This window comes from Lithobates pipiens, unplaced genomic scaffold (assembly GCF_037356315.1).
Source record: "Lithobates pipiens isolate NorthernLeopardFrog02 unplaced genomic scaffold, aLitPip1_a1.2 Scaffold_30, whole genome shotgun sequence".
NCBI lineage: Eukaryota > Metazoa > Chordata > Amphibia > Anura > Ranidae > Lithobates > Lithobates pipiens.
In genome coordinates, this window is record NW_027507791.1 from 184,811,139 (window position 1) to 184,826,162 (window position 15,024).

The window sequence follows — 15,024 nt, forward strand, 5'->3', positions numbered from 1 at the left end:
ATAATGGAAAAAAGCCTACGGCACCTGGTATTCCCAGGCGGTCTCCCATCCAGGTACTAACCAGGCTCGACCCTGCTTAGCATCCGAGATCAGACGAGATCAAGCGCATTCAGGATGATGTGGCCACAGGCGATCTTGCACCCTACTTACAACTCTCTTGAAAAAAGCCAAGGTGGTCACCTCGGGAAATCGAGAGGAAAAATACAGCAGGTCGCCAAAGCCAACAACATAATGGAAAAAAGCCTACGGCACCTGGTATTCCCAGGCGGTCTCCCATCCAGGTACTAAACAGGCCCGACCCTGCTTAGCATCCGAGATCAGACGAGATCGAGCGCATCCAGGGTGATGTAGCCGCAGGCGATCTTGCACCCTACTTACAACTCTCTTGACAAAAGCCAAGGTGGTCACCTCGGACAATCGAGAGGAAAAATACAGCAGGTCGCCAAAGCCAACAACATAATGGAAAAAAGTCTACGGCACCTGGTATTCCTAGGGGGTCTCCCATCCAGGATCGACCCTGCTTAGCATCCGAGATCAGACGAGATTGAGCGCATTCAGGGTGATGTGGCCGTAGGCAATCTTGAACCCTACTTACAACTCTCTTGACAAAAGCCAAGGTGGTCACCTCGGGCAATCGAGAGGAAAAATACAGCAGGTCGCCAAAGCCAACAACATAATGGAAAAAAGCCTACGGCACCTGGTATTCCCAGGTGGTCTCCCATCCAGGTACTAACCAGGCCCGACCCTGCTTAGCATCCGAGATCGAGCGCATTCAGGGTGATGTGGCTGTAGGCGATCTTGCACCCTACTTACAACTCTCTTGACAAAAGCCAAGGTGGTCACCTCGGGCAATCGAGAGGAAAAATACAGCAGGTCGCCAAAGCCAACAACATAATGGAAAAAAGCCTACGGCACCTGGTATTCCCAGGCGGACTCCCATCCAGGTACTAACCAGGCCCGACCCTGGTCAGCATCCGAGATCAGACGAGATCGAGCGCATTCAGGGTGATGTGGCAGTAGGCAATCTTGAACCCTACTTACAACTCTCTTGACAAAAGCCAAGGTGGTCACCTCGGGCAATTGAGAGGAAAAATACAGCAGGTCGCCAAAGCCAACAACATAATGGAAAAAAGCCTACGGCACCTGGTATTCCCAGGCGGTCTACCATCCAGGTACTAACCAGGCCCGACCCTGCTTAGCATCCGAGATCAGACGAGATCAAGCGCATTCAGGGTGATGTGGCAGTAGGCGATCTTGCACCCTACTTACAACTCTCTTGACAAAAGCCAAGGTAGTCACCTCGGGCAATCGGGAGGAAAAATACAGCAGGTCGCCAAAGCCAACAACATAATGGAAAAAAGCCTACGGCACCTGGTATTCCCAGGCGGTCTCCCATCCAGGTACTATCCAGGCCCGACCCTGCTTAGCATCCGAGATCAGATGAGATCGAGCGCATTCAGGGTGATGTGGCCGTAGGCAATCTTGCACCCTATTTACAACTCTCTTGACAAAAGCCAAGGTGGTCACCTCGGGCAATCGAGAGGAAAAATACAGCAGGTCACCAAAGCCAACAACATAATGGAAAAAAGCCTACGGCACCCGGTATTCCCAGGCGGTCTCCCATCCAGGTACTAACCAGGCCCGACCCTGCTTAGCAACCGAGATCAGACGAGATCGAGCGCATTCAGGGTGATGTGGCCGTAGGCAATCTTGCACCCTACTTAAAACTCTCTTGACAAAAGCCAAGGTGGTCACCTCGGACAATCGAGAGGAAAAATACAGCAGGTCGCCAAAGCCAACAACATAATGGAAAAAAGCCTACGGCACCCGGTATTCACAGGCGGTCTCCCATCCAGGTATTAACCAGGCACGACCCTGCTTAGCATCCGACGTCAGACGAGATCGAGCGCATTCAGGGTGATGTGGTTGTAGGCGATCTTGCACCCTACTTACAACTCTCTTGACAAAAGCCAAGGTGGTCACCTCGGGCAAACGAGAGGAAAAATACAGCAGGTCGCCAAAGCCAACAACATAATGGAAAAAAGCCTACGGCACCTGGTATTCCCAGGCGGTCTCCCATCCATGTACTAACAAGGCCCGACCCTGCTTAGCATCCGAGATCAGACGAGATCGAGCCCATTCAGGGTGATGTGGCCGTAGGCGATCTTGCACTCTACTTACAACTCTCTTGACAAAAGCCAAGGTGGTCACCTCGGGCAATAGAGAGGAAAAGTACAGCAGGTCGCCAAAGCCAACAACATAATGGAAAAAAGCCTACGGCACCTGGTATTTCCAGGCGGTCTCCCATCCAGGTACTAACCAGGCCCGACCCTGCTTAGCATCCGAGATCAGATGAGATCGAGCGCATTCAGGGTGATGTGGCCGTAGGCAATCTTGCACCCTACTTACAACTCTCTTGACAAAAGCCAAGGTGGTCACCTCGGGCAATAGAGAGGAAAAGTACAGCAGGTCGCCAAAGCCAACAACATAATGGAAAAAAGCCTACGGCACCTGGTATTTCCAGGCGGTCTCCCATCCAGGTACTAACCAGGCCCGACCCTGCTTAGCATCCGAGATCAGATGAGAGCGGGCGCATTCAGGATGATGTGGCCGTAGGCGCTCTTGCACCCTACTTACAATTCTCTTGACAAAAGCCAAGGTGGTCACCTCGGGCAATCGAGAGGAAAAATATAGCAGGTCGCCAAAGCCAACAACATAATGGAAAAAAGCCTACGGCACCCGGTATTCCCAGACGGTCTCCCATCCAGGTACTAACCAGGCCCCACGCTGCTTAGCATCCGAGATCAGACGAGATCGAGCGCATTCAGGGTGATGTGGCCATAGGCGATCTTGCACCCTACTTACAACTCTCTTGACAAAAGCCAAGGTGGTCACCTCGGGCAATCGAGAGGAAAAATACAGCAGGTCGCCAAAGCCAACAACATAATGGAAAAAAGCCTACGGCACCTGGTATTCCCAGGCGGTCTCCCATCCAGGTACTAACCAGGCCCGACACTGCTTAGCATCCGAGATCAGACGAGATCGAGCGCATTCAGGGTGATGTGGCCGTAGGCAATCTTGCACCCTACTTACAACTCTCTTGACAAAAGCCAAGGTGGTCACCTCGGGCAATCGAGAGGAAAAATACAGCAGGTCGCCAAAGCCAACAACATAATGGAAAAAAGCCTACGGCACCTGGTATTCCCAGGCGGTCTCCCATCCAGGTACTAACCAGGCCCGACCCTGCTTAGCATCCGAGATCAGACGAGATCGAGCACATTCAGGGTGATTTGGCCGTAGGCAATCTTGCATCCTACTTACAACTCTCTAGACAAAAGCCAAGGTGGTCACCTCGGGCAATCGAGAGGAAAAATAAAGCAGGTCGCCAAAGCCCACAACATAATGGAAAATAGCCTATGGCACCGGGTATTCCCAGGCTTAGCATCCGAGATCAGACGAGATCGAGCGCATTCAGGGTGATGTGGCCGTAGGCGATCTTGCACCCTACTTACAACTCTCTTGACAAAAGCCAAGGTGGTCACCTCGGGCAATCGAGAGGAAAAATACAGCAGGTCGCCAAAGCCAACAACATAATGGAAAAAAGCCTACGGCACCTGGTGTTCCCAGGCGGTCCCCCATCCAGGTACTAACCAGGCGAGACCCTGCTTAGCATCCGAGATCAGATGAGATCGAGTGCATTCAGGGTGATGTGGCTGTAGGCGATCTTGCATCCTACTTACAACTCTCTTTACAAAAGCCAAGGTGGTCACCTCGGGCAATCGAGAGGAAATATACAGCAGGTCGCCAAAGCCAACAACATAATGGAAAAAAGCCTACGGCACCTGGTATTCCCAGGCGGTCTCCCATCCAGGTACTAACCAGGCCCGACCCTGCTTAGCATCCGAGATCAGATGAGATCGAGCGCATTCAGGGTGATGTGGCCGTAGGCGATCTTGCCCCCTACTTACAACTCTCTTGACAAAAGCCAAGGTGGTCACCTCGGGCAATCGAGAGGAAAAATACAGCAGGTCGCCAAAGCCAACAACATAATGGAAAAAAGCCTACGGCACCTGGAATTCCCAGGCGATCTCCCATCCAGGTACTAACCAGGCGCGACCCTGCTTAGCATCCGAGATCAGACGAGATCGAGCGCATTCAGGGTGATGTGGCCGTAGGCTATCTTGCACCCTACCTACAACTCTCTTGACAAAAGCCAAGGTGGTCACCTAGGGCAATCAAGAGGAAAAATACAGCAGGTCGCCAAAGCCAACAAAATAATGGAAAAAAGCCTACGGCACCTGGTATTCCCAGGCGGTCTCCCATCCAGGTACTAACCAGGCCCGACCCTACTTAGCATCCGAGATCAGACGAGATCGAGCGCATTCTGGGTGATGTGGCCGTAGGCGATCTTGCACCCTACTTACAACTCTCTTGACAAAAGCCAAGGTGGTCACCTCGGGCAATCGAGAGGAAAAATACAGCAGGTCGCCAAAGCCAACAACATAATGGAAAAAAGCCTACGGCACCTGGTATTCCCAGGCGGTCTCCCATCCAGGTACTAACCATGCCAGACCCTGCTTAGCATCCGAGATCAGAAGAGATCGAACGCATTCAGGGTGATGTGGCCGTAGGCGATCTTGAACCCTACTTACAACTCTCTTGACAAAAGCCAAGGTGGTCACCTCGGGCAATCGAGAGGAAAAATACAGCAGGTCGCAAAGCCAACAACATAATGGAAAAAAGCCTACGGCACCTGGTATTCCCAGGCGGTCTACCATCCAGGTACTAACCAGGCCCGACACTGCTTAGCATCCGAGATCAGACGAGATCAAGCGCATTCAGGGTGATGTGGCAGTAGGCGATCTTGCACCCTACTTACAACTCTCTTGACAAAAGCCAAGGTGGTCACCTCGGGCAATCGAGAGGAAAAATACAGCAGGTCGCCAAAGCCAAAAACATAATGGAAAAAAGCCTACGGCACCTGGTACTCCCAGGCGGTCTCACATCCAGGTACTAACCAGGCCCGACCCTGCTTAGCATCCGAGATCAGACGAGATCGAGCGCATTTAGGGTGATGTTGCCGCAGGCGATCTTGCACCCTACTTACAACTCTCTTGACAAAAGCCAAGGTGGTCACCTCGGGCAATCGAGAGGAAAAATACAGCAGGTCGCCAAAGCCAACAACATAATGGAAAAAAGCCTACGGCACCTGGTATTCCCAGGCGGTCTCCCATCCAGGTACTAACCAGGCTTGACCCTGCTTAGCATCTGAGATCAGATGAGATCGAGCGTATTCAGGGTGATGTGGCCGTAGGCAATCTTGAACCCTACTTACAACTCTCTTGACAAAAGCCAAGGTGGTCACCTCGGCAATCGAGAGGAAAAATACAGCAGGTCGCCAAAGCCAACAACATAATGGAAAAAAGCCTACGGCACCTGGTATTCCCAGGCGGTCTCCCATCCAGGTACTAACCAGGCTCGACCCTGCTTAGCATCCGAGATCAGACGAGATCAAGCGCATTCAGGATGATGTGGCCACAGGCGATCTTGCACCCTACTTACAACTCTCTTGAAAAAAGCCAAGGTGGTCACCTCGGGAAATCGAGAGGAAAAATACAGCAGGTCGCCAAAGCCAACAACATAATGGAAAAAAGCCTACGGCACCTGGTATTCCCAGGCGGTCTCCCATCCAGGTACTAAACAGGCCCGACCCTGCTTAGCATCCGAGATCAGACGAGATCGAGCGCATCCAGGGTGATGTAGCCGCAGGCGATCTTGCACCCTACTTACAACTCTCTTGACAAAAGCCAAGGTGGTCACCTCGGACAATCGAGAGGAAAAATACAGCAGGTCGCCAAAGCCAACAACATAATGGAAAAAAGTCTACGGCACCTGGTATTCCCAGGGGGTCTCCCATCCAGGATCGACCCTGCTTAGCATCCGAGATCAGACGAGATTGAGCGCATTCAGGGTGATGTGGCCGTAGGCAATCTTGAACCCTACTTACAACTCTCTTGACAAAAGCCAAGGTGGTCACCTCGGGCAATCGAGAGGAAAAATACAGCAGGTCGCCAAAGCCAACAACATAATGGAAAAAAGCCTACGGCACCTGGTATTCCCAGGTGGTCTCCCATCCAGGTACTAACCAGGCCCGACCCTGCTTAGCATCCGAGATCGAGCGCATTCAGGGTGATGTGGCTGTAGGCGATCTTGCACACTACTTACAACTCTCTTGACAAAAGCCAAGGTGGTCACCTCGGGCAATTGAGAGGAAAAATACAGCAGGTCGCCAAAGCCAACAACATAATGGAAAAAAGCCTACGGCACCTGGTATTCCCAGGCGGACTCCCATCCAGGTACTAACCAGGCCCGACCCTGGTCAGCATCCGAGATCAGAAGAGATCGAGCGCATTCAGGGTGATGTGGCAGTAGGCAATCTTGAACCCTACTTACAACTCTCTTGACAAAAGCCAAGGTGGTCACCTCGGGCAATTGAGAGGAAAAATACAGCAGGTCGCCAAAGCCAACAACATAATGGAAAAAAGCCTACGGCACCTGGTATTCCCAGGCGGTCTACCATCCAGGTACTAACCAGGCCCGACCCTGCTTAGTATCCGAGATCAGACGAGATCAAGCGCATTCAGGGTGATGTGGCAGTAGGCGATCTTGCACCCTACTTACAACTCTCTTGACAAAAGCCAAGGTAGTCACCTCGGGCAATGGAGAGGAAAAATACAGCAGGTCGCCAAAGCCAACAACATAATGGAAAAAAGCCTACGGCACCTGGTATTCCCAGGCGGCCTCCCATCCAGGTACCAACCAGGCCCGACCCTGCTTTGCATACGAGAACGAGCGCATTCAGGGTAATGTGGCCGTAGGCAATCTTGCACCCTATTTACAACTCTCTTGACAAAAGCCAAGGTGGTCACCTCGGGCAATCGAGAGGAAAAATACAGCAGGTCACCAAAGCCAACAACATAATGGAAAAAAGCCTACGGCACCCGGTATTCCCAGGCGGTCTCCCATCCAGGTACTAACCAGGCCCGACCCTGCTTAGCAACCGAGATCAGACGAGATCGAGCGCATTCAGGGTGATGTGGCCGTAGGCAATCTTGCACCCTACTTAAAACTCTCTTGACAAAAGCCAAGGTGGTCACCTCGGACAATCGAGAGGAAAAATACAGCAGGTCGCCAAAGCCAACAACATAATGGAAAAAAGCCTACGGCACCCGGTATTCACAGGCGGTCTCCCATCCAGGTATTAACCAGGCACGACCCTGCTTAGCATCCGACGTCAGACGAGATCGAGTGCATTCAGGGTGATGTGGTTGTAGGCGATCTTGCACCCTACTTACAACTCTCTTGACAAAAGCCAAGGTGGTCACCTCGGGCAAACGAGAGGAAAAATACAGCAGGTCGCCAAAGCCAACAACATAATGGAAAAAAGCCTACGGCACCTGGTATTCCCAGGCGGTCTCCCATCCATGTACTAACAAGGCCCGACCCTGCTTAGCATCTGAGATCAGACGAGATCGAGCCCATTCAGGGTGATGTGGCCGTAGGCGATCTTGCACTCTACTTACAACTCTCCTGACAAAAGCCAAGGTGGTCACCTCGGGCAATAGAGAGGAAAAGTACAGCAGGTCGCCAAAGCCAACAACATAATGGAAAAAAGCCTACGGCACCTGGTATTTCCAGGCGGTCTCCCATCCAGGTACTAACCAGGCCCGACCCTGCTTAGCATCCGAGATCAGACGAGATCGAGCGCATTCAGGGTGATGTGGCCGTAGGCAATCTTGCACCCTACTTACAACTCTCTTGACAAAAGCCAAGGTGGTCACCTCGGGCAATAGAGAGGAATAGTACAGCAGGTCGCCAAAGCCAACAACATAATGGAAAAAAGCCTACGGCACCTGGTATTTCCAGGCGGTCTCCCATCCAGGTACTAACCAGGCCCGACCCTGCTTAGCATCCGAGATCAGATGAGAGCGGGCGCATTCAGGATGATGTGGCCGTAGGCGCTCTTGCACCCTACTTACAATTCTCTTGACAAAAGCCAAGGTGGTCACCTCGGGCAATCGAGAGGAAAAATATAGCAGGTCGCCAAAGCCAACAACATAATGGAAAAAAGCCTACGGCACCCGGTATTCCCAGACGGTCTCCCATCCAGGTACTAACCAGGCCCCACGCTGCTTAGCATCCGAGATCAGACGAGATCGAGCGCATTCAGGGTGATGTGGCCATAGGCGATCTTGCACCCTACTTACAACTCTCTTGACAAAAGCCAAGGTGGTCACCTCGGGCAATCGAGAGGAAAAATACAGCAGGTCGCCAAAGCCAACAACATAATGGAAAAAAGCCTACGGCACCTGGTATTCCCAGGCGGTCTCCCATCCAGGTACTAACCAGGCCCGACACTGCTTAGCATCCGAGATCAGACGAGATCGAGCGCATTCAGGGTGATGTGGCCGTAGGCAATCTTGCACCCTACTTACAACTCTCTTGACAAAAGCCAAGGTGGTCACCTCGGGCAATCGAGAGGAAAAATACAGCAGGTCGCCAAAGCCAACAACATAATGGAAAAAAGCCTACGGCACCTGGTATTCCCAGGCGGTCTCCCATCCAGGTACTAACCAGGCCCGACCCTGCTTAGCATCCGAGATCAGACGAGATCGAGCACATTCAGGGTGATTTGGCCGTAGGCAATCTTGCATCCTACTTACAACTCTCTTGACAAAAGCCAAGGTGGTCACCTTGGGAAATCGAGACGAAAAATACAGCAGGTCGCCAAAGCCAACAACATAATGGAAAAAAGCCTACGGCACCCGGTATTCCCAGGCGGTCTCCCATCCAGGTACTAACCAGGGCAGACCCTGCTTATCATCTGAGATCAGACGAGATCGAGCGCATTCAGTGTGTTTTGGCAGTAGGCGATCTTGCACCCTACTTACAACTCTCTAGACAAAAGCCAAGGTGGTCACCTCGGGGAATCGAGAGGAAAAATAAAGCAGGTCGCCAAAGCCAACAACATAATGGAAAATAGCCTATGGCACCGGGTATTCCCAGGCTTAGCATCCGAGATCAGACGAGATCGAGCGCATTCAGGGTGATGTGGCCGTAGGCGATCTTGCACCCTACTTACAACTCTCTTGACAAAAGCCAAGGTGGTCACCTCGGGCAATCGAGAGGAAAAATACAGCAGGTCGCCAAAGCCAACAACATAATGGAAAAAAGCCTACGGCACCTGGTGTTCCCAGGCGGTCCCCCATCCAGGTACTAACCAGGCGAGACCCTGCTTAGCATCCGAGATCAGATGAGATCGAGTGCATTCAGGGTGATGTGGCTGTAGGCGATCTTGCATCCTACTTACAACTCTCTTTACAAAAGCCAAGGTGGTCACCTAGGGCAATCGAGAGGAAAAATACAGCAGGTCGCCAAAGCCAACAAAATAATGGAAAAAAGCCTACGGCACCTGGTATTCCCAGGCGGTCTCCCATCCAGGTACTAACCAGGCCCGACCCTACTTAGCATCCGAGATCAGACGAGATCGAGCGCATTCTGGGTGATGTGGCCGTAGGCGATCTTGCACCCTACTTACAACTCTCTTGACAAAAGCCAAGGTGGTCACCTCGGGCAATCGAGAGGAAAAATACAGCAGGTCGCCAAAGCCAACAACATAATGGAAAAAAGCCTACGGCACCTGGTATTCCCAGGCGGTCTCCCATCCAGGTACTAACCAGGCCCGACCCTGCTTGGCATCCGAGATCAGACGAGATCGAGCGCATTCAGGGTGATGTGGCCGTAGGCGATCTTGCACCCTACTTACAACTCTCTTGACAAAAGCCAAGGTGGTCACCTCGGGCAATCGAGAGGAAAAATACAGCAGGTCGCCAAAGCCAACAACATAATGGAAAAAAGCCTACGGCACCTGGTGTTCCCAGGCGGTCTCCCATCCAGGTACTAACCAGGCCCGACCCTGCTTGGCATCTGAGTTTAAACGAGATCGAGCGCATTCAGGGTGATGTGGCCGTAGGCAATCTTGCACCCTACTTACAACTCTCTTGACAAAAGCCAAGGTGGTCACCTCGGGCAATCGAGAGGAAAAATACAGCAGGTCGCCAAAGCCAACAACATAATGGAAAAAAGCCTACGGCACCTGGTATTCCCAGGCGGTCTCCCATCCAGGTACTAACCAGGCCCGACCCTGCTTAGCATCCGAGATCAGACGAGATCGAGCGCATTCAGGGTGATGTGGCCGTAGGCAATCTTGCACCCTACTTACAACTCTCTTGACAAAAGCCAAGGTGGTCACCTCGGGCAATCAAGAGGAAAAATACAGCAGGTCGCCAAAGCCAACAACATAATGGAAAAAAGCCTACGGCACCTGGTATTCCCAGGCGGTCTCCCATCCAGGTACTAACCAGGCCCGACCCTGCTTAGCATCCGAGATCAGATGAGATCGAGCGCATTCAGGGTGATGTGGCCGTAGGCGATCTTGCACCCTACTTACAACTCTCTTGACAAAAGCCAAGGTGGTCACCTCGGGCAATCGAGAGGAAAAATACAGCAGGTCGCCAAAGCCAACAACATAATGGAAAAAAGCCTACGGCACCTGGTATTCCCAGGCGGTCTCCCATCCAGGTACTAACCAGGCCCGACCCTGCTTGGCATCCGAGATCAGACGAGATCGAGCGCATTCAGGGTGATGTGGCCGTAGGCGATCTTGCACCCTACTTACAACTCTCTTGACAAAAGCCAAGGTGGTCACCTCGGGCAATCGAGAGGAAAAATACAGCAGGTCGCCAAAGCCAACAACATAATGGAAAAAAGCCTACGGCACCTGGTATTCCCAGGCGGTCTCCCATCCAGGTACTAACCAGGCCCGACCCTGCTTGGCATCTGAGTTTAGACGAGATCGAGCGCAGTCAGGGTGATGTGGCCGTAGGCAGTCTTGCACCCTACTTACAACTCTCTTGACAAAAGCCAAGGTGGTCACCTCGGGCAAACGAGAGGAAAAATACAGCAGGTCGCCAAAGCCAACAACATAATGGAAAGAAGCCTACGGCACCTGGTATTCCCAGGCGGTCTCCCATCCAGGTACTAACCAGGCCCGACCCTGCTTAGCATCTGAGATCAGAAGAGATCGAGCGCATTCAGGGTGATGTGGCCGTAGGCAATCTTGCACCCTACTTACAACTCTCTTGACAAAAGCCAAGGTGGTCACCTCGGGTAATCAAGAGGAAAAATACAACAGGTCGCCAAAGCCAACAACATAATGGAAAAAAGCCTACGGCACCTGGTATTCCCAGGCGGTCTCCCATCCAGGTACTAACTAGGCCCGACCCTGCTTAGCATCAGAGATCAGACGAGATCGAGCGCATTCAGGGTGATGTAGCCGTAGGCGATCTTGCCCCCTACTTACAACTCTCTTGACAAAAGCCAAGGTGGTCACCTCGAGAAATCGAGAGGAAAAATACAGCAGGTCGCCAAAGCCAACAACATAATGGAAAAAAGCCTACGGCACCTGGTATTCCCAGGCGGTCTCCCATCCAGGTACTAACCAGGCCCGACCCTGCTTAGCATCCGAGATCAGACGAGATCGAGCGCATTCAGGGTGATGTGGCCGTAGGCAATCTTGCACCCTACTTACAACTCTCTTGACAAAAGCCAAGGTGGTCACCTCGGGCAATCAAGAGGAAAAATACAGCAGGTCGCCAAAGCCAACAACATAATGGAAAAAAGCCTACGGCACCTGGTATTCCCAGGCGGTCTCCCATCCAGGTACTAACCAGGCCCGACCCTGCTTAGCATCCGACATCAGATGAGATCGAGCGCATTCAGGGTGATGTGGCCGTAGGCGATCTTGCACCCTACTTACAACTCTCTTGACAAAAGCCAAGGTGGTCACCTCGGGCAATCGAGAGGAAAAATACAGCAGGTCGCGAAAGCCAACAACATAATGGAAAAAAGCCTACGGCACCTGGTATTCCCAGGCGGTCTCCCATCCAGGTACTAACCAGGCCCGACCCTGCTTGGCATCCGAGATCAGACGAGATCGAGCGCATTCAGGGTGATGTGGCCGTAGGCGATCTTGCACCCTACTTACATCTCTCTTGACAAAAGCCAAGGTGTTCACCTCGGGCAATCGAGAGGAAAAATACAGCAGGTCGCCAAAGCCAACAACATAATGGAAAAAAGCCTATGGCACCTGGTATTCCCAGGCGGTCTCCCATCCAGGTACTAACCAGGCCCGACCCTGCTTGGCATCCGAGATCAGACGAGATCGAGCGCATTCAGGGTGATGTGGCCGTAGGCAATCTTGCACCCTACTTACAACTCTCTTGACAAAAGCCAAGGTGGTCACCTCGGGCAATCGAGAGGAAAAATACAGCAGGTCGCCAAAGCCAACAACATAATGGAAAAAAGCCTACGGCACCTGGTATTCCCAGGCGATCTCCATATCCAGGTACTAACCAGGCCCGACCCTGCTTAGCATGCGAGATCAGATGAGATCGAGCGCATTCAGGGTGATGTGGCCGTAGGCGATCTTGCACCCTACTTACAACTCTCTTGACAAAAGCCAAGGTGGTCACCTCGGGCAATCGAGAGGAAAAATACAGCAGGTCGCCAAAGCCAACAACATAATGGAAAAAAGCCTACGGCACCTGGTATTCCCAGGCGGTCTCCCATCCAGGTACTAACCAGGCCCGACCCTGCTTAGCATCAGAGATCAGACGAGATCGAGCGCATTCAGGGTGATGTGGCCGTAGGTGATCTTGCACCCTACTTACAACTCTCTTGACAAAAGCCAAGGTGGTCACCTCGGGCAATCGAGAGGAAAAATACAGCAGGTCGCCAAAGCCAACAACATAATGGAAAAAAGCCTACGGCACCTGGTATTCCCAGGCGGTCTCCCATCCAGGTACTAACCAGGGCCAACCCTGCTTAGCATCCGAGATCAGATGAGATCGAGCGCATTCAGGGTGATGTGGCCGTAGGCAATCTTGCCCCCTACTTACAACTCTCTTGACAAAAGCCAAGGTGGTCACCTCGGGCAATCAAGAGGAAAAATACAGCAGGTCGCCAAAGCCAACAACATAATGGAAAAAAGCCTACGGCACCTGGTATTCCCAGGCGGTCTCCCATCCAGGTACTAACCAGGCCCGACCCTGCTTAGCATTCGAGATCAGACGAGATCGAGCGCATTCAGGGTGATGTGGCCGTAGGTGATCTCGCACCCTACTTACAACTCTCTTGACAAAAGCCAAGGTGGTCACCTCGGGCAATCGAGAGGAAAAATACAGCAGGTCGCCAAAGCCAACAACATAATGGAAAAAAGCCTACGGCACCTGGTATTCCCAGGCGGTCTCCCATCCAGGTACTAACCAGGCCCGACCCTGCTTGGCATCCGAGATCAGACGAGATCGAGCGCATTCAGGGTGATGTGGCCGTAGGCGATCTTGCACCCTACTTACAACTCTCTTGACAAAAGCCAAGGTGGTCACCTCGGGCAATCGAGAGGAAAAATACAGCAGGTCGCCAAAGCCAACAACATAATGGAAAAAAGCCTACGGCACCTGGTATTCCCAGGCGGTCTCCCATCCAGGTACTAACCAGGCCCGACCCTGCTTAGCATCAGAGATCAGACGAGATCGAGCGCATTCAGGGTGATGTGGCCGTAGGTGATCTTGCACCCTACTTACAACTCTCTTGACAAAAGCCAAGGTGGTCACCTCGGGCAATCGAGAGGAAAAATACAGCAGGTCGCCAAAGCCAACAACATAATGGAAAAAAGCCTATGGCACCTGGTATTCCCAGGCGGTCTCCCATCCAGGCCCGACCCTGCTTAGCATCCGAGATCAGACGAGATCAAGCGCATTCAGGGTGATGTGGCCGTAGGCAATCTTGCACTTTACTTACAACTCTCTTGACAAAAGCCAAGGTGGTCACCTCGGGCAATCGAGAGGAAAAATACAGCAGGTCGCCAAAGCCAACAACATAATGGAAAAAAGCCTACGGCACCTGGTATTCCCAGGCGGTCTCCCGTCCAGGTACTAACCAGGCCCGACCCTGCTTAGCATCCGAGATCAGACGAGATCGAGCACATTCAGGGTGATGTGGCTGTAGGCGATCTTGAACCCTACTTACAACTCTCTTGACAAAAGCCAAGGTGGTCACCTCAGGCAATCGAGAGGAAAAATACAGCAGGTCGCCAAAGCCAACAACATAATGGAAAAAAGCCTACGGCACCTGGTATTCCCAGGCGGTCTCCCATCCAGGTACTAACCAGGCCTGACCCTGCTTAGCATCCGAGATCAGACGAGATCAAGCGCATTCAGGGTGATGTGGCCGTAGGCGATCACCTCGGGCAATCGAGAGGAAAAATACAGTAGGTCGCCAAAGCCAACAACATAATGGAAAAAAGCCTATGGCACCTGGAATTCCCAGGCGGTCTCCCATCCAGGTACTAACCAGGCCTGACCCTGCTTAGCATCCGAGATCAGATGAGATCGAGCGCATTCAGGGTGATGTGGCCGTAGGCTATCTTTTGTCCTACTTACAACTCTCTTGACAAAAGCCAAGGTGGTCACCTCGGGCAATCGAGAGGAAAAATACAGCAGGTCGCCAAAGCCAACAACATAATGGAAAAAAACCTACGGCACCTGGTATTCCCAGGCGGTCTCCCATCCAGGTACTAACCAGGCCCGACCCTGCTCAGCATCCGAGATCAGACGAGATCGAGCGCATTCAGGGTGATGTGGCCGTAGGGGATCTTGCACCCTACTTACAACTCTCTTGACAAAAGCCAAGGTGGTCACCTCGGGCAATGGAGAGGAAAAATACAGCAGGTCGCCAAAGCCAACAACATAATGGAAAAAAGCCTACGGCACCTGGTATTCCCAGGCGGTCTCCCATCCAGGTACTAACCAGGCCCGACCCTGCTTAGCATCCAAGATCAGCCGAGATCGAGCACATTCAGGGTGATGTGGCCATAGGCGATCTTGCATCCTACTTACAACTCTC

The 15,024-nt window shown here is 52.3% G+C and overlaps 39 non-coding genes and 23 pseudogenes across 39 annotated transcripts; all 62 read right to left on the reverse strand.

Moving 5' to 3' along the window:
• Nucleotides 1-12: 12 nt before the first annotated feature.
• LOC143952819 (5S ribosomal RNA) lies at nt 13-131 on the reverse strand. Its single transcript, XR_013267959.1, has one exon. It is a non-coding gene; the product is annotated as a 5S ribosomal RNA (ribosomal RNA).
• Nucleotides 132-240: 109 nt separating this feature from the next.
• On the reverse strand, nt 241-359 carry LOC143952488 (5S ribosomal RNA). Its single transcript, XR_013267660.1, has one exon. It is a non-coding gene; the product is annotated as a 5S ribosomal RNA (ribosomal RNA).
• Nucleotides 360-685: 326 nt separating this feature from the next.
• Nucleotides 686-794, reverse strand: LOC143947733 (5S ribosomal RNA; annotated as a pseudogene).
• Nucleotides 795-903: 109 nt separating this feature from the next.
• LOC143946344 (5S ribosomal RNA) lies at nt 904-1,022 on the reverse strand (annotated as a pseudogene).
• Nucleotides 1,023-1,131: 109 nt separating this feature from the next.
• On the reverse strand, nt 1,132-1,250 carry LOC143943968 (5S ribosomal RNA; annotated as a pseudogene).
• A 109-nt stretch (nt 1,251-1,359) lies between these two features.
• Nucleotides 1,360-1,478, reverse strand: LOC143950386 (5S ribosomal RNA). The gene has a single exon (XR_013265793.1). It is a non-coding gene; the product is annotated as a 5S ribosomal RNA (ribosomal RNA).
• Nucleotides 1,479-1,587: 109 nt separating this feature from the next.
• On the reverse strand, nt 1,588-1,706 carry LOC143950564 (5S ribosomal RNA). Its single transcript, XR_013265920.1, has one exon. It is a non-coding gene; the product is annotated as a 5S ribosomal RNA (ribosomal RNA).
• Nucleotides 1,707-1,815: 109 nt separating this feature from the next.
• On the reverse strand, nt 1,816-1,934 carry LOC143948757 (5S ribosomal RNA; annotated as a pseudogene).
• Nucleotides 1,935-2,043: 109 nt separating this feature from the next.
• LOC143945530 (5S ribosomal RNA) lies at nt 2,044-2,162 on the reverse strand (annotated as a pseudogene).
• Nucleotides 2,163-2,271: 109 nt separating this feature from the next.
• LOC143950345 (5S ribosomal RNA) lies at nt 2,272-2,390 on the reverse strand. Its single transcript, XR_013265755.1, has one exon. It is a non-coding gene; the product is annotated as a 5S ribosomal RNA (ribosomal RNA).
• Nucleotides 2,391-2,499: 109 nt separating this feature from the next.
• Nucleotides 2,500-2,618, reverse strand: LOC143954035 (5S ribosomal RNA). Its single transcript, XR_013269062.1, has one exon. It is a non-coding gene; the product is annotated as a 5S ribosomal RNA (ribosomal RNA).
• Nucleotides 2,619-2,727: 109 nt separating this feature from the next.
• Nucleotides 2,728-2,846, reverse strand: LOC143954606 (5S ribosomal RNA). Its single transcript, XR_013269582.1, has one exon. It is a non-coding gene; the product is annotated as a 5S ribosomal RNA (ribosomal RNA).
• Nucleotides 2,847-2,955: 109 nt separating this feature from the next.
• LOC143951330 (5S ribosomal RNA) lies at nt 2,956-3,074 on the reverse strand. The gene has a single exon (XR_013266612.1). It is a non-coding gene; the product is annotated as a 5S ribosomal RNA (ribosomal RNA).
• A 109-nt stretch (nt 3,075-3,183) lies between these two features.
• Nucleotides 3,184-3,302, reverse strand: LOC143949638 (5S ribosomal RNA). The gene has a single exon (XR_013265506.1). It is a non-coding gene; the product is annotated as a 5S ribosomal RNA (ribosomal RNA).
• A 300-nt stretch (nt 3,303-3,602) lies between these two features.
• Nucleotides 3,603-3,721, reverse strand: LOC143943813 (5S ribosomal RNA; annotated as a pseudogene).
• Nucleotides 3,722-3,830: 109 nt separating this feature from the next.
• On the reverse strand, nt 3,831-3,949 carry LOC143946170 (5S ribosomal RNA). Its single transcript, XR_013265186.1, has one exon. It is a non-coding gene; the product is annotated as a 5S ribosomal RNA (ribosomal RNA).
• Nucleotides 3,950-4,058: 109 nt separating this feature from the next.
• On the reverse strand, nt 4,059-4,177 carry LOC143952407 (5S ribosomal RNA). The gene has a single exon (XR_013267587.1). It is a non-coding gene; the product is annotated as a 5S ribosomal RNA (ribosomal RNA).
• Nucleotides 4,178-4,286: 109 nt separating this feature from the next.
• LOC143952751 (5S ribosomal RNA) lies at nt 4,287-4,405 on the reverse strand. The gene has a single exon (XR_013267898.1). It is a non-coding gene; the product is annotated as a 5S ribosomal RNA (ribosomal RNA).
• Nucleotides 4,406-4,514: 109 nt separating this feature from the next.
• LOC143946036 (5S ribosomal RNA) lies at nt 4,515-4,633 on the reverse strand (annotated as a pseudogene).
• A 108-nt stretch (nt 4,634-4,741) lies between these two features.
• Nucleotides 4,742-4,860, reverse strand: LOC143946003 (5S ribosomal RNA; annotated as a pseudogene).
• A 109-nt stretch (nt 4,861-4,969) lies between these two features.
• LOC143946025 (5S ribosomal RNA) lies at nt 4,970-5,088 on the reverse strand (annotated as a pseudogene).
• A 109-nt stretch (nt 5,089-5,197) lies between these two features.
• Nucleotides 5,198-5,316, reverse strand: LOC143952994 (5S ribosomal RNA). Its single transcript, XR_013268117.1, has one exon. It is a non-coding gene; the product is annotated as a 5S ribosomal RNA (ribosomal RNA).
• A 108-nt stretch (nt 5,317-5,424) lies between these two features.
• LOC143952820 (5S ribosomal RNA) lies at nt 5,425-5,543 on the reverse strand. The gene has a single exon (XR_013267960.1). It is a non-coding gene; the product is annotated as a 5S ribosomal RNA (ribosomal RNA).
• A 109-nt stretch (nt 5,544-5,652) lies between these two features.
• Nucleotides 5,653-5,771, reverse strand: LOC143952490 (5S ribosomal RNA). The gene has a single exon (XR_013267661.1). It is a non-coding gene; the product is annotated as a 5S ribosomal RNA (ribosomal RNA).
• Nucleotides 5,772-6,097: 326 nt separating this feature from the next.
• LOC143947734 (5S ribosomal RNA) lies at nt 6,098-6,206 on the reverse strand (annotated as a pseudogene).
• Nucleotides 6,207-6,315: 109 nt separating this feature from the next.
• On the reverse strand, nt 6,316-6,434 carry LOC143947000 (5S ribosomal RNA; annotated as a pseudogene).
• A 109-nt stretch (nt 6,435-6,543) lies between these two features.
• LOC143946084 (5S ribosomal RNA) lies at nt 6,544-6,662 on the reverse strand (annotated as a pseudogene).
• Nucleotides 6,663-6,771: 109 nt separating this feature from the next.
• On the reverse strand, nt 6,772-6,880 carry LOC143950097 (5S ribosomal RNA; annotated as a pseudogene).
• A 109-nt stretch (nt 6,881-6,989) lies between these two features.
• Nucleotides 6,990-7,108, reverse strand: LOC143950566 (5S ribosomal RNA). Its single transcript, XR_013265921.1, has one exon. It is a non-coding gene; the product is annotated as a 5S ribosomal RNA (ribosomal RNA).
• Nucleotides 7,109-7,217: 109 nt separating this feature from the next.
• LOC143948427 (5S ribosomal RNA) lies at nt 7,218-7,336 on the reverse strand (annotated as a pseudogene).
• A 109-nt stretch (nt 7,337-7,445) lies between these two features.
• LOC143947308 (5S ribosomal RNA) lies at nt 7,446-7,564 on the reverse strand (annotated as a pseudogene).
• A 109-nt stretch (nt 7,565-7,673) lies between these two features.
• LOC143951106 (5S ribosomal RNA) lies at nt 7,674-7,792 on the reverse strand. Its single transcript, XR_013266409.1, has one exon. It is a non-coding gene; the product is annotated as a 5S ribosomal RNA (ribosomal RNA).
• A 109-nt stretch (nt 7,793-7,901) lies between these two features.
• Nucleotides 7,902-8,020, reverse strand: LOC143954036 (5S ribosomal RNA). The gene has a single exon (XR_013269063.1). It is a non-coding gene; the product is annotated as a 5S ribosomal RNA (ribosomal RNA).
• A 109-nt stretch (nt 8,021-8,129) lies between these two features.
• LOC143954608 (5S ribosomal RNA) lies at nt 8,130-8,248 on the reverse strand. The gene has a single exon (XR_013269583.1). It is a non-coding gene; the product is annotated as a 5S ribosomal RNA (ribosomal RNA).
• A 109-nt stretch (nt 8,249-8,357) lies between these two features.
• Nucleotides 8,358-8,476, reverse strand: LOC143951331 (5S ribosomal RNA). The gene has a single exon (XR_013266613.1). It is a non-coding gene; the product is annotated as a 5S ribosomal RNA (ribosomal RNA).
• A 109-nt stretch (nt 8,477-8,585) lies between these two features.
• LOC143949650 (5S ribosomal RNA) lies at nt 8,586-8,704 on the reverse strand. Its single transcript, XR_013265507.1, has one exon. It is a non-coding gene; the product is annotated as a 5S ribosomal RNA (ribosomal RNA).
• Nucleotides 8,705-8,813: 109 nt separating this feature from the next.
• On the reverse strand, nt 8,814-8,932 carry LOC143949577 (5S ribosomal RNA; annotated as a pseudogene).
• Nucleotides 8,933-9,232: 300 nt separating this feature from the next.
• On the reverse strand, nt 9,233-9,351 carry LOC143943814 (5S ribosomal RNA; annotated as a pseudogene).
• Nucleotides 9,352-9,460: 109 nt separating this feature from the next.
• LOC143952753 (5S ribosomal RNA) lies at nt 9,461-9,579 on the reverse strand. The gene has a single exon (XR_013267900.1). It is a non-coding gene; the product is annotated as a 5S ribosomal RNA (ribosomal RNA).
• A 109-nt stretch (nt 9,580-9,688) lies between these two features.
• On the reverse strand, nt 9,689-9,807 carry LOC143950166 (5S ribosomal RNA). Its single transcript, XR_013265594.1, has one exon. It is a non-coding gene; the product is annotated as a 5S ribosomal RNA (ribosomal RNA).
• Nucleotides 9,808-9,916: 109 nt separating this feature from the next.
• Nucleotides 9,917-10,035, reverse strand: LOC143944716 (5S ribosomal RNA; annotated as a pseudogene).
• Nucleotides 10,036-10,144: 109 nt separating this feature from the next.
• Nucleotides 10,145-10,263, reverse strand: LOC143953501 (5S ribosomal RNA). The gene has a single exon (XR_013268577.1). It is a non-coding gene; the product is annotated as a 5S ribosomal RNA (ribosomal RNA).
• A 109-nt stretch (nt 10,264-10,372) lies between these two features.
• Nucleotides 10,373-10,491, reverse strand: LOC143946293 (5S ribosomal RNA). Its single transcript, XR_013265197.1, has one exon. It is a non-coding gene; the product is annotated as a 5S ribosomal RNA (ribosomal RNA).
• Nucleotides 10,492-10,600: 109 nt separating this feature from the next.
• Nucleotides 10,601-10,719, reverse strand: LOC143950168 (5S ribosomal RNA). The gene has a single exon (XR_013265595.1). It is a non-coding gene; the product is annotated as a 5S ribosomal RNA (ribosomal RNA).
• A 109-nt stretch (nt 10,720-10,828) lies between these two features.
• On the reverse strand, nt 10,829-10,947 carry LOC143944862 (5S ribosomal RNA; annotated as a pseudogene).
• Nucleotides 10,948-11,056: 109 nt separating this feature from the next.
• LOC143952527 (5S ribosomal RNA) lies at nt 11,057-11,175 on the reverse strand. Its single transcript, XR_013267695.1, has one exon. It is a non-coding gene; the product is annotated as a 5S ribosomal RNA (ribosomal RNA).
• Nucleotides 11,176-11,284: 109 nt separating this feature from the next.
• Nucleotides 11,285-11,403, reverse strand: LOC143943695 (5S ribosomal RNA; annotated as a pseudogene).
• Nucleotides 11,404-11,512: 109 nt separating this feature from the next.
• LOC143953514 (5S ribosomal RNA) lies at nt 11,513-11,631 on the reverse strand. Its single transcript, XR_013268589.1, has one exon. It is a non-coding gene; the product is annotated as a 5S ribosomal RNA (ribosomal RNA).
• Nucleotides 11,632-11,740: 109 nt separating this feature from the next.
• Nucleotides 11,741-11,859, reverse strand: LOC143951246 (5S ribosomal RNA). The gene has a single exon (XR_013266536.1). It is a non-coding gene; the product is annotated as a 5S ribosomal RNA (ribosomal RNA).
• A 109-nt stretch (nt 11,860-11,968) lies between these two features.
• Nucleotides 11,969-12,087, reverse strand: LOC143950169 (5S ribosomal RNA). Its single transcript, XR_013265596.1, has one exon. It is a non-coding gene; the product is annotated as a 5S ribosomal RNA (ribosomal RNA).
• A 109-nt stretch (nt 12,088-12,196) lies between these two features.
• LOC143952606 (5S ribosomal RNA) lies at nt 12,197-12,315 on the reverse strand. The gene has a single exon (XR_013267767.1). It is a non-coding gene; the product is annotated as a 5S ribosomal RNA (ribosomal RNA).
• Nucleotides 12,316-12,424: 109 nt separating this feature from the next.
• LOC143946143 (5S ribosomal RNA) lies at nt 12,425-12,544 on the reverse strand (annotated as a pseudogene).
• Nucleotides 12,545-12,653: 109 nt separating this feature from the next.
• On the reverse strand, nt 12,654-12,772 carry LOC143953491 (5S ribosomal RNA). Its single transcript, XR_013268568.1, has one exon. It is a non-coding gene; the product is annotated as a 5S ribosomal RNA (ribosomal RNA).
• Nucleotides 12,773-12,881: 109 nt separating this feature from the next.
• Nucleotides 12,882-13,000, reverse strand: LOC143950205 (5S ribosomal RNA). The gene has a single exon (XR_013265629.1). It is a non-coding gene; the product is annotated as a 5S ribosomal RNA (ribosomal RNA).
• Nucleotides 13,001-13,109: 109 nt separating this feature from the next.
• Nucleotides 13,110-13,228, reverse strand: LOC143948680 (5S ribosomal RNA). The gene has a single exon (XR_013265418.1). It is a non-coding gene; the product is annotated as a 5S ribosomal RNA (ribosomal RNA).
• A 109-nt stretch (nt 13,229-13,337) lies between these two features.
• On the reverse strand, nt 13,338-13,456 carry LOC143950170 (5S ribosomal RNA). Its single transcript, XR_013265597.1, has one exon. It is a non-coding gene; the product is annotated as a 5S ribosomal RNA (ribosomal RNA).
• Nucleotides 13,457-13,565: 109 nt separating this feature from the next.
• Nucleotides 13,566-13,684, reverse strand: LOC143953492 (5S ribosomal RNA). The gene has a single exon (XR_013268569.1). It is a non-coding gene; the product is annotated as a 5S ribosomal RNA (ribosomal RNA).
• A 326-nt stretch (nt 13,685-14,010) lies between these two features.
• LOC143954912 (5S ribosomal RNA) lies at nt 14,011-14,129 on the reverse strand (annotated as a pseudogene).
• A 109-nt stretch (nt 14,130-14,238) lies between these two features.
• On the reverse strand, nt 14,239-14,357 carry LOC143953117 (5S ribosomal RNA). Its single transcript, XR_013268229.1, has one exon. It is a non-coding gene; the product is annotated as a 5S ribosomal RNA (ribosomal RNA).
• A 66-nt stretch (nt 14,358-14,423) lies between these two features.
• Nucleotides 14,424-14,542, reverse strand: LOC143953371 (5S ribosomal RNA). The gene has a single exon (XR_013268460.1). It is a non-coding gene; the product is annotated as a 5S ribosomal RNA (ribosomal RNA).
• Nucleotides 14,543-14,651: 109 nt separating this feature from the next.
• On the reverse strand, nt 14,652-14,770 carry LOC143954234 (5S ribosomal RNA). Its single transcript, XR_013269244.1, has one exon. It is a non-coding gene; the product is annotated as a 5S ribosomal RNA (ribosomal RNA).
• A 109-nt stretch (nt 14,771-14,879) lies between these two features.
• On the reverse strand, nt 14,880-14,998 carry LOC143944394 (5S ribosomal RNA; annotated as a pseudogene).
• Nucleotides 14,999-15,024: the final 26 nt, after the last annotated feature.